Consider the following 16,829-nt stretch of genomic DNA (forward strand, 5'->3'; position numbering starts at 1 on the left):
ATTTAAGATCCCTTTTTGGTTGATTCACACATCGTGGATCGATTTCAAATGGCTTGATTTAAGAAAATCTGGCAACCAGCCATCCAGAGGAAGAAAAATAGAGCAGGCAGAGTGACACTTGGCAAAACTTCTTTCCGCACTTGTAAATATGAGTCACATAGCTGTTGAATTGAGATTTACGTTACTCTCTGAGGAAGATTTGTTGCCTCAGACTCTGGTAAGGCACTCGGGGTTGTCCAACATAAATATGCAAATCCCTTATGGTTCATTTGCATATGTGTCTAAACATAACATCCATAAAAAAACTTGGCAGGTTGGAATCCAGGCCATGTTTGTGGATAGCGACTGGTGTCTTGACAGACAATTTAATTTTAGAAAGTCACTATCCATTATAATTAATTAATATATAATTGTTATATATAATATATAATTGGTGTAATTTGTTTTTTAGTTTCAATTTATATAGATAAATAGGTCATTTTTATTTCATTTGATTAAATGTTTTTTTAAACAGACGATTTTTAAGTTAACATTAATTTAATTATGAAGAGATCAAGTTTTGATTATTAAATTTTCTAAAACAAATATATTGTGAGACAGATCACTTTTCATTTCATTTGAGTTAATTTCATACATATTGTTTGTGTGTGTGTCTGTGTTTTTAATCATTGCAAAATAAGTTCTTGAATTTGAGAATGGCATTTCACAAAACAAAGCTTGAATTGGCCAATCAAACAGCTATTTATTTTTTAATATCAGCTTTGATTGGCCCGTCACGTTCAGTCTGATCCGTAGCAACTATAACCTCAAAAGCACCTCACCCTTGACTGGAAATGGCTTCATGTTTGTGGCATAATTAAGAGCGCCTTTCTGGCCAAATAAATATTAGTGTTAGATAATAATTATAGATTAGAGATATAACAGAAGGCTGCAGGACGTTGCAGGCACGAAACCATCTGTGGTTAAGCGCGAGCAGTTTGCTGATATTAATAACTGCACTAACCGCGCCGTTCTCATAACCCATTAGGTTGCACAAATTATAATTAACAAACTCTTCATACAACAGATTGCAAATAGATAGAAGTGAGTCTCATAATGAAATGCAGAACTGGAACGAGGCCTAGAAATGGGTGCTGAAAATAACAACGCCTCCATATACTTTATTTAGTATTATTTGTGAATGATTTGGAGATATGTATTCTTGTGAGGTGAAAATATTGCAGTCTATTAAATCTAATGAGGGGAAAGTGTCTTTGGGAGAGTCTGTAGTTGGTGGCCTAGATTTCCCCTCCGCTTTGATCGAACATGCCTGACAGCGTTCAGCCCGAAAAAGTCAATTACTGCTTTTAATTACCTGATCTGGAAGGTCCAGACTCCAAAAATCAGTGGGGACCTTATTCTGCTCTTAAAACGTGAAAATAAGGAGGTTGTAGAGCCATCGTTGGTACGTTCCAGATGGTACATTTGCCCAAAAGTGGCAACTGAAATCAAATATTGACATATCAGATCAACAAAACATTGCGCATAACCATTTTCACTGTTGTTTAACCCTTCAAACCAAATCTCCAAAGAATCCAGTTTGCGCAAAAATCATATCAAGTTTTTGATTTGTAATATTTTAAAGCGTTCAGCCAAAAATGTTAATTATTCCTTTTAATTACTTGATCTGGAAAGTCCAGACTAAAATATTGATGTTTTAGATGGAAAAACATTGTGCATAAACAATTTTTACTCATTTAACCCTGCAAACCCAATCAGTTCTAGAAGAATTTGCACAAAAAACATATTGAGATTTTGATATGCAATATTTGACAACAAGTGACGACTGAAATCAAATCATCATGCTTCGGATGATAACACGCTGTGCATAAACCATGTTCTCTTCTGTTTAACCCTTCAAACCCAATTAGTCACTGATGAATTTGTACAAAAGTCATATTGTGCTTTTAATTTACAATACATGAAAGCATTCAGCCAAATAATAATACAAAAAAAAAAATCAAACTTTTCTTTTTAATTACCTCATCTGTAAGATCCAGGCTCTGAAAAAAAAAAAAAAAAAAAAATCTGCCGGGACTTTATTATGTTCTTAAATTGTTAAAGCATAGATCATAGATCGTAGAATAAAGATCTTAAAATCAAGGTCGTAGAGCTGTGGTTGGTGCTTCAAGACACAAATGCTACGTTTGTCAAGAAGTGGTGACTGAAATCAACTACTGATGTTTTGGATGAAAAAATGTTGTGTAAAAACATTGTGCGCACAGTGTTTTTTACTCTTGTTTACCCCTTCGAACCTGATCTGCCCTTGATGAATTTGTGCAAAAATCCTATTGTGCTTTTGATTCACAATATATGAAAGCGTTCAGCCAAAAAAGTCAAACTTCTTTTTTAATTACCTCATTTTTAAGGTCTAGACTTAAATTGTTAAAACAAAGATTGTAGAATAAACATTGTAAAATAAAGGTTGTAGAGCAGTGGTTGGTGCTTCGAGACACAAATGCTATGTTTGTCAAGAAGTGGTGACTGAAATAAAATATTGATGTTTTAGATGGGAAAAAAAATGCATATAAATAATTTTTTACTTTTGCTTAACCCTTTAAACCCAATCAGTGCTTAAGACATTTGTTTAGAAACTATATTGAGTTTCTAATTTGCAATATTTCACAGTGTTCATTCAAAACAGTTAATTTCTCAGAACCAAATGCTATGTTCATCAAGAAGTAGCGAGTAAAATCAAATATTAATGTTTTAGGCAAAAAAAAAAAAAAGAAAATGTTGTGCATACACTATTTTTTACTTTTGTTTAACCCTTTGAACCCAATCAGTCCTTAATGAATTTGCTCAAAAATCATATTGAGTTTTTGATTAGCAAAATTTGACAGCGCTCAGCCAAAACAGTTAATTTCTCAGAACCAGATGTTACGTTTGCCAAAAGTGTTGACTGAAATCAAATATTGATGTTTTGGATGAAAAAAACATTTTGTATACACTGTTTTTTACGCTTGCTTAACCCTTCAAACTCAATCAGTCCTTGATGAATTTGCGCAACAATCAAAGTTTTTGATGCGCAACATTTGACAGTGCTCAGCCAAAACAGCTAATTTCTAAGAACCACATGCTATGTTCATCAAGAAGCAGCGACTGAAATCAAATATTGCTGTTTTGTACACAGTTTTTTACTCTTGTTTAACCCTTCAAACCCAATCAGTCCTTGAAGAAATCACGCAAAAATCATACTGAGTTTTTTATTTGCTATATTTGACAGCACTCAGCCAACACAGTTAATTTCTCAGAACCAAATGTTACGTTCACCAAGAAGTGGTGACTGAAATCAAATATTGATGTTTTGGATGAAAAAACGTTTTGTATACACTGTTTTTCACTCTTGTTTAACCCTTCGAACCCAATCAGTCCTTGATGAATTTGCTCAAAAATCATATTGAATTTTTGATTCGCAGTAGTTGACAGCGCTCAGCCAAAACAGTTAATTTCTCACAACCAAAATTTACGTTCACCAAGAAGTGGTGACTGAAATCAAATATTGATGTTTTGGATGAAAAAACGTTTTTTATACACAGTTTTTTACTCTTGTTTAACCCTTCGAAACCCAATCAGTCCTTGACGAATTTGCGCAAAAATCATATTGAATTTGTGATTTGCAGTATTTGACAGTGCTCAGCCAAAAGTGGTGACTGGAATCAAATATTGATGTTTTAGACGAAAAAAAAAATGTTGTGCATACACCGTTTTTTACTCATTTAACCCTTCGAACCCAATCAGTCCTTGATGAATTAGTGCAAAAATCATTGTTTTGTTTTTTTTATTTCAATGTTTGACAGCTCAGCTAAAACAGTTAATTTCTCAGAACCAAATGTTATACTTGCCAAGAAGTGGTGAATAAAATCAAATATTGATGTTTTGGATGAAAAAAAAAAAGTTTTGTATACAGTTTTTTACTCTTGTTTAACCCTTCGAACCCAGTCAGTTCTTGATGAATTTGAGCAATAATGAGCAAAATGAATTTTTGCTATATTTGATAGCGCTAAGCCAAAACAGTTAATTTCTCGGGACCCAGATGTTCATCAAGAAGTGGGAACTATAATCAAATATTGATGTTTTAGACTAATTTTACTCTTGTTTAACCCTTCGAAACCCAATCAGTCCTTGATGAATTTGCGCAAAAATCATATGGAATTTTTGATTTGCAATATTTACAGCGCTCAAGCAAAACAGTTACTTTCTCAGAACCAAATGCTATGTTCATCAAGAAGTGGGAACTATAATCAAATATTGATGTTTTAGACTAATTTTACTCTTGTTTAACCCTTCGAAACCCAATCAGTCCTTGATGAATTTGCGCAGAAATCATATTGAGTTTTTGATTCGTAATATTTGACAGTGCTCAGCCAAAACAGTTAATTTCTCAAAACCAAATATTATGTTCCCCAAGTAGCAGTGACTGAAATCAAATATTGATGTTTTGGATGAAAAAACGTTTTGTAGACACTGTTTTTTACTCTTGTTTAACCCTTCGAAACTCAATCAGATGAATTTGCGCAAAAATCAGTTGTTGATTTGCAATATTTGACAGCAGTCAACCAAAACAGTTAATTTCTCTGGACCCAGATGTTATGTTTATCATGAGGTGGCATCTATAATCAAATATTTATGTTTTAGACTATTTTTAGTCTTGTTTAACCCTTCGAGCTCAATCAGTCCTTGATGAATTTGCGCAAAAATCAATATTTGACAGCGCTCAGCCAAAACAGTTAATTTCTCAAAACAAAATAATAGCAGTAGCAGTGACTGAAATCAAATATTGATATTTTGGATGAAAAAAAAGGTCCCACCAGTTCAGAACCGTTTTGATGGAAAATTTCAGGTATGCTTTTCATTCTGTTTAGATGGTTTAAAGTATAAGAGAAAACAAAAAACTCTCTGGTTCACGGACGCTTAGGGCATCTCGTCTGGCCTTGTAACTCTCAAACGTCTCTCTCTCCTTGTCTGGGAAAGAAAAGCGCAGTGCTTGCACTGTACAGTAGATCATTGTCTAACTCAATAATTGCCTCTATCTTGTCAGCACATGTGTCAGCTGTAATTTCGGCCCCAAACAAGAGGCGGATCCATAGACGCTGTAAAAGCCTGACCTTAGAAGTTAAAGACAAACAACCCCCCACCACCACCACCTACAAAATCCCATCCTGCTTGTAAATGGCCTTTAGTCTCCGTACCTCTATCTGATTTTTCCCTGCCGATGAGTGTTTATCACGACAGCGCCATTGGGTATTTTAAGACGTTTTATAAATGCCAGAAAATCTATTCTGAAAGATGCGTGGGTTGGGGAAAAAAAGAAAATGAGAAAAAGATGAAGAAAAAAGGCAAAGATTCTTAGTGTTCTGAGAGATCCGAGGAACATCTTGGTTTTTAATAAGCGGCAAATTCCATAGGAAATTCCGAACCAGTAATCAAAAGATAAATAATCAAGTTTGAATTCCTCTTCAGGGGCCCCTATAGGTTTGTTGCAGTATGTGAAGGCTGCCGGTGCTAATAACAAGATATACCGTATATAAACAAGTTCTGTTCATATTCTGATGGTAAGAACTTCATATTGACAAACAACTGCTTATGTAAAGATGCAAAAATGGTTTGCGTATTACCAGACTGACATGCTGAAAAAAAAAAAAAATTGTTGTGTATAAACAATTTTTACTTTTGTTTAACTGTTTAAACCCAATCATTCCCTAAGGAATTTGTGTAAAAATCATATCAAGCTTCTGATATTTGACAGTGCTCAGCCAAAACAGTTAATTTCTCAGAACCAAATGTTACGTTCATCAAGAAGTGGCAACTATGATCAAATATTGATGTTTTGGACTATTTCTTTACCCTTGTTTAACCCTTGGAACCCAATCAGTGCTTGATGAATTTTTGCAAAAATCATATTGAGTTTTTCATTCGCAATATTTGACAGTGCTCGGCCAAAACTGTTAATTTCTCAGAACCAAATGCTACATTTTTCAAGAAGTAACGACTGAAACCAAATATTGATGTTTTGTACAACAAAGTGTTTACACTATTTTTTTCTTATCCACAAAAATCGTATTGAATTTTGCATTCACAATAGTAATTTTTGCAAATGATTACAAAGAAGTAATTACAAGAAGCGCATTGAATTCAACCTTAAAAAAATTATATATTTGTAAAACGTATAGGTTCATTTGTTTGCATTAACTTCAGGTTATGTCGTGGAGTAACATCCTTCCCAGAAACCACCTAACATTCATTTGCTGATGCATATGGCATACAAAACAGCAAATTATTTTATTTTATTTTTTATTTTATTTATTTATTTACTTTTTTTGCATGAAAACATTTGTGCACAAATATATAGAAGCCCATTTCTGGCACTGCATAAAAAAAAAAAAAAAAAAAAAAAAAAAATGTAATTGTGGCTTTTTATCTCACAATTCTGACTTCATCTCACAAAACTTTTTTTTTTCTCACAAATGCAAGATATAAACTCTTAAATCTAACTTTTTTTAGAATTGTGAGATGTAAGCTCAATTCTTTGTCTCACAATCAGTGTTGGGGAAAGTTACTTTTAAAAGTAATGCATTACGATTTTGCGTTACTCCCTGAGAAAGTAACTAATTACGTAATGTGTTATGTTACTTTTGCGCTATTTTTTTAAATCTAGGCAGGGCTTGCTTCTTTGTTTTAAAAATAAAACAATTCGAATGTAAAAGCCCTTTTACACCAAAAGTGAAATGAATTCACCTCAGGCTGAAAGAAAAGTATGTTTATGCAGGAGATCACTCTTCAGCTATCTAAAGTAATTTTTGCTTATTAGTATGGTTGAATTGCATCATCGAAGGTCAGCAACAAGACACTAGTTAATAAAATGTGAATAAATACATAAAGAATATTTGTTTTATTTATAAATATTTAATTATTTCAGGGTTGCGTCATATTCTGACTTTGCATTTCACTGTTTTTATTCATTTTGAGGAATACTGAATCTGTTTTTTTGAGTGAGATGAATTAATGCATGTTCACATTTAGTCTAGAATACAGTAACATCATGTTTACTCCCAATTTACCGACAGGAGACTTGTCAATCAATAAATGGGGAAAAAAGTAACTGGCGTTACTTATTTGAAAAAAGTAACTCCGATATCTTCACAGTCACAGTTGCATGAAAAAAGTCAGTATTACGAGATATAAACTTGTGAGAAAAAAAAAGTCAGAATTGCGAGTTTGTATCACGCAATTTTGAGAGGAAAAGTCAGAATTGTGAGAATTTATTTTATTTTATTTTATTCTATTTCATTTATTTTTATTACTGGTGGGAATGTGGTTCCATACAAATAAATATGTAAAATATAGATAACTTTTGTTTATTTTTAGTTATTTTTGTAGTTATTTTTAGTTATAGTATACTTGTAGTACTTAGTTTCTAAGTTTTTGTTTTCTTTATAATCGTTCATAAAGACAATTGCACAAATATTTGAACACATTTCTTTCATGCCAATCTATTATTGTGGTCTTCACTACGGTCTTCACTTTTATATACAACTAGGGTTGCAAAGCGGTGGAAAATTTCAGGTAATTTTCCGGAAACAAAAATATTCTAAATGTTCTCAGAAATTTCTGGAATGTTTCCAAAATTTACTGGAAAATTTCCACCTCTTTGCAACCCTACATAAAACTTCAAAAAATATTATTTTTTGTTGTTTTTGTTGTTGTTGTTTTGTAAAATATAGAATCTTTCGTTATCTGTCAAGCTGCTCTGCCACAAATTGTATCGTTAATGTGAATTGAAGAAATGAATTTAATTTAAACGTAATCCATTATGTCTTTGTAAAAAATGATTTTCATCTTTCTACTTAATTTTTGTCCAATTCAATGTGTTGCTTGACATTTCTTTGTAATTATCTGTGAAATGTACTCGCAATTTCAAAGTGAAAATTGTTTCCAAGTAACTTTACCTTGGAAAATCGTTTTCACATAATCAAGTGCTTATAAACAAAATGAACTGTAATTTAGTCACTTTACATGTCAATCAGACTGTATTTCCTGTCTAAATTGGTGTTTCTTACACATTATAAGCTGCAGGAGGACTAAACCTTATGCCACTAGTGAAAAATTCCCATTGTTGTCTCTCAGAATATACATGAACTCAAAAACCTTTTCGAATGAGTAGACATACAGTATACAAACTCCAGAAACTCGCATGCAAAGAAAATCTCCCAGGTTTATCAAAGATATTTAACATATTCTCACGAAACACACACCACAACCAGAACCCTCCAGCTGTGAAGCGTTAGAAGATGATTGACAGATCTAATCCATCAAAGTAAAAGCGGGTGATGATAAACCTGAACCCAGCTGATGTTCACTCCAGACCGTACCTTGAAAAGCAGACTCCTTTAATGCATCTTCTCTTAATGAGATACTGCTGAGTGTTAGTGGGCGTTTAGTCTGCCAAACATATGCTCTGCAACTTCGTAAATATCATCCAAAGCACAACAACTCCTAACAAGCCGCTAATGGCGTTTCGCGAACATCCCAGAAAGTTCTCAGCGCCGGAGATGTTCCCTGCTCTGATCAGTGGAAAGAAAGGTTGTGTAAACACATCTCCATAGCTTTGATGGTGTCCCGGTTGTGTGGTGCTGTTTATTTAAGTCAATGACCATTCGGAGGCCCCGATAAGTTTGTTTTTCCAAGACTGCTGTGTTAACCAGAGGGGATAAACAGCAACAGTGTAAAACACTGAGCTATATCTGGCCACATATGTACTAAGCAGCTTCCGCTCTTACATTATTAATGCTTAAACCTTGTCATACTTCCAGATTCTTGTGTAAACTAGTCCATGAAATTCCTGTAATGTCGAAGGCATTGAAGTTGTGTTGCTTCAAAATATACCAGTTTTAAAATTAAAATAAATGAATAAAAAGGGAAAAAAAGAGATGTGTGTGTGTCTCTGTGTGTGTGTATCTATATATCTATATCTATATCTATCCATTTATCTATCTATCTATACATATATATATATATATATATATATACACATATATACACACACACACACACACACATATATATATATATATATATATGTTTATGTGTGTATATGTATGTATGTATATATGTGTATGTCTAATTACATAAAATAAAATTTAAATAAAATTTAATAAAATTAAATAAAATTTAAGTAAATATAATAATAATAATACAACTGTTATAAATACAATATACATCTTTATTTATTTTTATTATACATTTTGAGTATTGTATAACATTAAATGTATAATTTGTTAACTTGTGCGTGTATAGATTGCAATTTATTTTATATTACATTTAAAAGATTTTTTTGTGTATATTATCATTAGTATTAATAGTAGTACTTAACAAATTGATATAAAACATTATATAAATACAACAATATAATATAAATTAAATATATATATATATATATAATTTAGGATTTTTTGTTTGTAATATTATTATTATTATTATTATTATTATTAATAATAATAATAATAATAATAATAATTAGATATAATAAATTAACATAATTGTATAATTTAACGTGTGTATAGATTGTAATTCATTTTTATTTTATGAATAATAGATTATTATTATTATTATTATTATTATTATTATTATTAAACACATTGTCTTGATAAAATGCATGCTCAAACACAAGCAACATTTTTTTCAACTATATTTTAAACTCTTCTATGTGTCAAAAATTCAAATTCTGTGAGTTATATTCCAAAACTCCAAGATGTCTTGTTATTCCTATTTTATTGAGTGTGGTTTTCTGCAAGAACTTAAAATGAGCATGGAAGCAATTTGAATCATTCCCACAGTGCAGATCATCTACCTATCCGCCACACTGCAGGATGGTGTAATGGAGAACAGAGTGAGTAGATTATATCTTTATATCTGTGTTTTGCCAGTTACTATCATTGGGCCACCGCAGGGAACGCGGTGTTGGTGCTGTTGCAACTCCAAATCATACTTGGAGCTAAATTGAGCTAAAAATCAGTTTAAAACACATACATTTGGGGCTGTTTCCAGTCAAACACAAAAAAGATATTCAGCAGAATGCTCAGGCTGCTCTGCCACAAAAAAAAAAAAAAGTGTAAAACTGCAAGGAGCACTCCATATGTCTACACTTTCTGAGGTCGTACAATATTTTTATGAGATAAACACCAAATGTAAATTGTTATTCAAAGAAAGTCTTGACTTTTTTTCTTCACTGAATGCCAGAAGTGTCAATCGATACACGTACATGCTCTCAGCATGAACCGCATTCAAACGTCTCTGAACCGACTCCAGATCAATCAAGATCTGATTGAGTTTCACAGCATAAACTCTTAAAAACAGTGCATGTGTGATGAATGACAAATTCTTTGTGCTTTAGGGTTAAGAAAATTGCAGCAATTCTGTCATTATTTACCCTGACAGCAACATATAGATTCGCACACAGGTTTGAAACAACATCAAGGTACCTAAATAACAACAAAATTTGTTTTTGTTCCTTTAAAGCGTAGCTGAATTGACTTTCATGTTTGCATCTCCCAATATTCCATTCATATTCCATAGCCTCATCTTGTTATCGAATCCTCAGTTAAATAGGTGCGTGTAAATTACCGGGCTTTGTTAGGCTCTTCTCGTTGTTCTACCTGCTGAGGAGAGCGTGGAGTGTCACAATGGAAGCGAAGAGTCTCTCTGTGTCCCTGTCAGCTTTAAATAATAGCCTCTCTTTCATTTTCCTCTATTACATCAGCCTTCGCTGCCATGGGCAACCGCTAGTAAAATCAGGTCAGCGCTAAATGCCAAGCTTGAAGAGGGGGGCAGAAACGTGGCCCGAGTCGTTTTAATTACCCGAAATGCTGTGAGATAGGGCGTAGGGGTCTGGGGTGCTACTGTAAATGGGATATGGCTGAATTTGAAGGGATGTTGTAAAAAAATATATAATATATTTGCTAAGGTGTTGTTAAAAATGGCACAACAAGGCGGAATCCTCTCGCTGTTTGATCTGCATAGATGTTGGTCTTGGTTTTATCTTCACATGTAAGATTAAACTCCTCTCACGAGGCTCAGGAATGATCCACAATACTTAAACTACTTAAACGTGTTGAGAATAAGTATTAGAACGATCATTTTAAAGACTATTTTTCACTGGATGTGGGTTTTTAGTTGGCTTTATGGCGCTTTGGAGATTAAAAAAAACTTGTTCCGGGGTTCCTGAGGTTATGTAGTTTCTCAATGAATGAATTGGTGACCTTGTATCTTGCTGCTATACCAAAGATTACCGACTTGACATTTTAATATTTATCTATTCATTTATTAATATTTAATCAAAATATAAGTGGTGTGCATGTTTGACCAAAATAAGCTATTAAAGCTGTGTTCATGCCATGTCGTAATTACCGTAATTCTAAAATGACAACATGTGACATTCTACTCAGAGCTGAATTGTGTTTCTGTGGCAGCACTATCAACTCCGGTGCCTTCACATGCTCCAGAACTTATTGCAATTTGTAAGCTCAGAATGTCAAAGTCATTTCACTTGGTGGCCACCTTTGAAAAACCTCTCGGGCAAACCTCTCGGCATGACCAAGCTTACGCTTAAATTTCATATTTGAAATCACCAATGAAATCTGACAACAGTTGTATCATAAATGTTGTTTCTTTTGCGCTATAGCATTAAAAAATGTGGTGGGACGAGCAAACGACAGACACAGTGGGCGTGACATCAGGCCTCGGAGAGGTTTTATTAAACATAATATAAACAAAAGTGTTCAAAAAGGGGAAAATAAAGTGTCCAAAATAAACATGGGATCTGTGTCCTCGTTGTGCTGGGGGTTCCGTGAAGGAGAGGCAGTGATCGAAAGGAAGGGTCCAGGTAAGGGGCGGAGTCCGGCGGCTGCTCGCGCTCCCCTCTTAGGTCCGCAGCTTTAGGGGCGGCGGCTTCCTTTAGTGGCTATGTCCTCCTTGGCTTACGGCACTTCTGGGGGATTCAACGGCCCGGCATCCTCGTCCCGTCAGCCGTCTAACGGGTGCGGTACTTGCTTCGGAGGCACGTGATCCCCTCACCACTCCCTTCCTGGACCCACGAGGACACCAGTGTGCATGAACAGGGTAGAGACCGGTCTCCTGAGGAAAGGCGCGCTCCGCATTTCAACCGTGGCGGTGATGAGGCTTCATTGACGTCAGGTGCGCCTCATCACACGCCGCCGGACCTGACTGTTTTGGTGCCCCTCTTCTTTCGCATGCCCTTTCGGGAGCCTGGTGAAGGGCGGCGATTAAGGGACGGGGAGATGCTGATAAGTAGGGGGAGGCAGCTGACTCGTCACATCCCCCCCCAAGTGACATCCCCATCATGCGGCTGCCACCTACATGAGAGTGCTGCCTTCCTCAGCTAGGCTCCAGCGATACCTCTCCGCGTAACTCCCTCTCGCAACGCACCAGACCAGGGACAGAGAAACCGGAATTTAGTCGACAGCCTCAACCAACCACAGGGTAAGTGGTAATAAATGAAACATCACTTAACCCTTTGGCGGCTGGGAGGCCGTCACCGTCTTTTCTCTGTCCCGACCCGGGTTTTCACCAGCTTCTTTTGCGAGTGAGAGGGGATGACGTCATCAGGTGTTGCCCAACTGCGCTGTCTAAGCTCCGCCCTGCCTGCATTCTGAACTAGTGTGGCGGGATGAGCAAACGACAGACACAGTGGGCATGACGTCAGGCCTCGAAGAGGCTTTTATTAAACATATTATAAACAAAAGTGTCCAAAATAAAGAGGGGATCTGGTGTCCTCGTCGTGCTGGGCATTCCGTAAAGGAGGGGCAGCGATCGAAAGGGAACGGTCCAGGTAAGGGGTGGAGTCCGGCGGCCACACGCGCTCCCCTCTTAAGTCCGCGGCTCTAGGGGCGGCGGCTTCCTTTAGTGGCTAGGTCCTCCTTGGCTCATGGCACTTCTGGGGGATTCAACGGCCCGGCATCCTCGCCCGTCAGCCATCTAACAGGTGCGGTATTCATACAGACCGTGGGTCCAGCAGCTCATTGCTTCGACCTGGCTGTTTCGGTGCCCCTCCTCTTTCACACGCCAACTCCCGTTGGAAGCCTGGTGAAGGGCGGTGATTAAGGGACGGGGAGATGCTGATAAGTAGGGGGAGGCAGCCGACTGCATTTCTGTAGAAAACAGGAATTCTAATGGCAGAGACACGCTGACTTTATCGATTAGTGATTGGCTCTTTTATTCAAAAGGCGGGACTTCCTTCGATAGAGTGGCTATATTGAACATTGCATTTTTCCTCATTCAAAACTATGCGAGTGACACATTTTTGGTATTCTGTAGTCTTTGGAAATGTTCTAAGAGCTACACTACAACTTGGGCCATGTGACAGTTGTTCCACCTGACCAACAGTATGATCATTTAGCCCAGGGGTGCACAACCACATTCCTGGAGGCCCCCCAACGCACAATGGGTCTGACACACCCATTTTAGGTCTTGGAGTCTCTACTAATGAGTTGATGATCTGAATCAGGTGTGTTTGATTAAGGAGACATGGAAAACATGCAGTGTTAGGTTGGGAACCACTGATTTAGGCCAGGGGTGCCCAAACTCGGTCCTGGAGGGCCGGTGTCTTGCAGAGTTTAGCTGCAACCCGAATTAGATACACCTGAACCAGCTAATCAAGCTCTTACTTAGGGCTGTCACTAACGATTATTTTGGTGGTTGGGTAATCAAGTAACGATTAATCGAGTAATCTGATAATTATTTTTTTTCTAGCAATAAAAATAGACAAAAAAGTGAACAATAGCCTTAAAATGGCTTAAAATGTGTATAGCAATGAGGTAATAATAATTAGTTCAAATGAAGTATCAAAAGCAAGTAATCATATGGTTTTATTGAACAAAACTGTTAAAATACATAATGTATGATAAACAAAAGGGCTAAAATACATTACGCATTATAACAAATGCCTGCAGAGGGCGTCAATGGCCTGACGATTGTTTTACACTTTACTGCGTGATCTAATCCGTGTTTAATATAGACTCAACAGCATTTAATTCAGATGTCCACTAAATCTTTGATATTTGGCCATTTCTTAGTGATGAAAAAGCGCTAGCTATTTTTTTTTAATCTTGGAGAGCTGCTTCTGGGGTGCTTTTGTAATGTGTGGTATAAACACAACCACTGACTGGAGTGGCCATGATCAGCTCCAGTGGCTGTGTTGGAGCCATAATGCGCTGCAGATGTGTGCAGTGTAAATAAGGGGTTATTCAAGCATTAATGGCAAGTAAAGCCCTTTATACTCGAGAGCACCCACATATGAGGTGTTTCTTGGAGGTTATAGCACATTAAAGCCCCTGTCAGATTACACAATTTTTTTTGTCGGTTACAACAATTACTGTGTCAGATTATGCGCTTTTTTAGCCATAAATACGAAAAAAAAACTGCAAAGTATTCCTTTTTTGAATTGCCTGAAAAAAACACCTCATGCAAGTGTAAAAACTTGTTTACGATATATGGAAGTTTTTGCAAAATGTACACGTTTCCATTGGCAAATTTGCAATTTCGGCTTGCGCAATTTAAAGGGTAATGGAAACGCAGTTATTTAATTGCCGGCAACCCACCAACATAAAATTTTAGGTTTTAAATGATGAAAATTCTTATAAAACATGAAAAATAAATTGTATTTTAAAATATTATCCATCTTTTTATTCCCTTAAAAGTGGGTGTGGCTTCTGGTCTCATCCACGTCCAGCTATTTTTAGCTGTACAAAACAGCTTGTTTTGCTGTTTGATATTACGAATTGGTGTGTCTTACCATAGTATTTTAATGTATTATTTTAATTATGAGCACACTGGTTTGTAGAGCAAACAGTTTTTACAGTTTACTACATGCTGTTATTCTTCTCGTTATCTCCCTATAGCGGATAATGAACCTGAGGTTGAGGAAAAAGATTTTATTATTTGTATTTTTTGTATTATTTGTATTTTATTGTTTAGGAACAGTTATTAGTTTTTATTTATTTCTTAATGTAATGTCAAACATTACATTATGTAATGTCATGCTAGCTGAAAACAGTATTATTTTACATGCATTTAAAACCTGATTAACTGTTTTTGTTTAATTTATATGTAAGTGACCTTTATTAGTTTTCATTTTGTTTTAATTTAATAATAATAAACTATAGCTAATTTGATAAGTACTCTGAAGATGGAGCTACATTAAATGTTTTGTTTTATTTATTTTCAAGTAACCTTAATTGGTTTTCATTTTACTGTAATTAAATGTATAAAAATAGCTAATTTAATAAGTATTCTACTTGAATATGGAGCTAGATTATGTTTATCCAGAATTCTTTATTTATTTATTGTTTAGTTTATTTCATTAGATTATTTAGCTTAATTGAATTAATTTGCTGTCTGACACCTGGCTTTTATTGTTAAAATTGTGGTTGTAAAAATCAGCTGGCCTTTTTGTAAACACAAAAATTCACCTAACTTTGCACACTTGTCTTCTTTTAAATGTTTGAGACTTCGGCCTACTAGCTAGTGTCTGAATACAGGTTTTTGGTATTTGGAATAGAAAGCTTTAATCCACAGAGGACGGATTGTGTTCTGTGTACAAAGAGATCTGGGACACTTCTGGAGCGTGCAAACTCTCCAACAGGATTTAAATGAGTGTTTCACACTTTCAACAGGATGTAGGTGTCCATTCACAGATGTGTAGGCATTCGGCATTTTCTGGTTCAGTCTAACCACCCCATCCCCCTCTCTCTCTTTATGCCTCCGTTGGAAAAGTTTGTCGCAGGCACCGGACTCAATTCAATGTGGGAAAAGCTTCTTTAAAACTGCATTAGAAATCACATGTTCTGTCACAGCGCAGATGCACTGGGACATCCAGGGATTCCATTAAAGGTGCGGACTCTTAAAAGCACAGCTGGGGTCAGGAAAAATGGACTGTCGTGCTGGGTTTGCACCGACCAGGCTGCTTTTACGTCTAATAAAGCGTAAGAATATTGCACGGGTGGAGGAAAAAGAAAACTCGACTCAGAAATGCTATTTCTTGGATTCTTGTGTGCGTTAATAGCCTCATGTGCGTTTTTCCTAACTGCATTTGCTTAAAAGCTTTGAGTCTTAAACACTCCAAGGAATAGTGAACAGTAGAGAATTGAGTTAGTAATGTCAAATGGATGTTTTATATGATTCCGAGAGCTTCTGTAAATGTTATTTTCTGAATAACCAACTCTTTGTTACAATGCGAACGTTTTACGCCATCCGACCGTCTAGCAAGCAAAACGGCGAATTAGACGACCTATCTTCAAGCTAATACCAGTGCTGCTGAGTTGTTTTCCTCCCATAAACATTAATTTCGCAGCATGCATATGTCAGTAGATCTGGCAGTGCTGACTAGGAGAATTTCCAAGGTAAACATAAAAATTTAATCTTCCCCACCCTTCCAACCCGTCTTCGCATTCATGCAGTGCATCCGTCTGATCCCGGTAGAAACAATTATGCGTAGTGTGTTTGTCAAATGGAGGAAAAACAATGTTTTTTTTACAGTTCAACACGCAGCCCTGTGTGTGCGCGCTAACATCCCCTGGCTTTCACTCTTGTCATGAATTGTTATTAAAAAGTGAGCACTGTTCTTGATTCGTTAAACAATTTTATTAATTACATGCATACATGAGTACACTTCATTTCCACTAATTAATAAGCTAAGCTGAGATTAATATTAGCATGATTAACCAATTATGTATGCAGCAATCAGGTCATTGTATTTGATTAGAATAAATTATTTT

General features: G+C 35.8%; 1 protein-coding gene across 1 annotated transcript in view; it reads left to right on the forward strand.

Annotated features, from left to right (window-relative positions):
- cntnap5b (contactin associated protein family member 5b) overlaps positions 1-16,829 on the forward strand; it is a 95,784-nt gene that overhangs the window by 1,417 nt on the left and 77,538 nt on the right. The gene's annotated exons all lie outside the window — the stretch shown is intronic.

The sequence above is a fragment of the Labeo rohita genome, chromosome 22 (assembly GCF_022985175.1).
Source record: "Labeo rohita strain BAU-BD-2019 chromosome 22, IGBB_LRoh.1.0, whole genome shotgun sequence".
Classification (NCBI taxonomy): domain Eukaryota; kingdom Metazoa; phylum Chordata; class Actinopteri; order Cypriniformes; family Cyprinidae; genus Labeo; species Labeo rohita.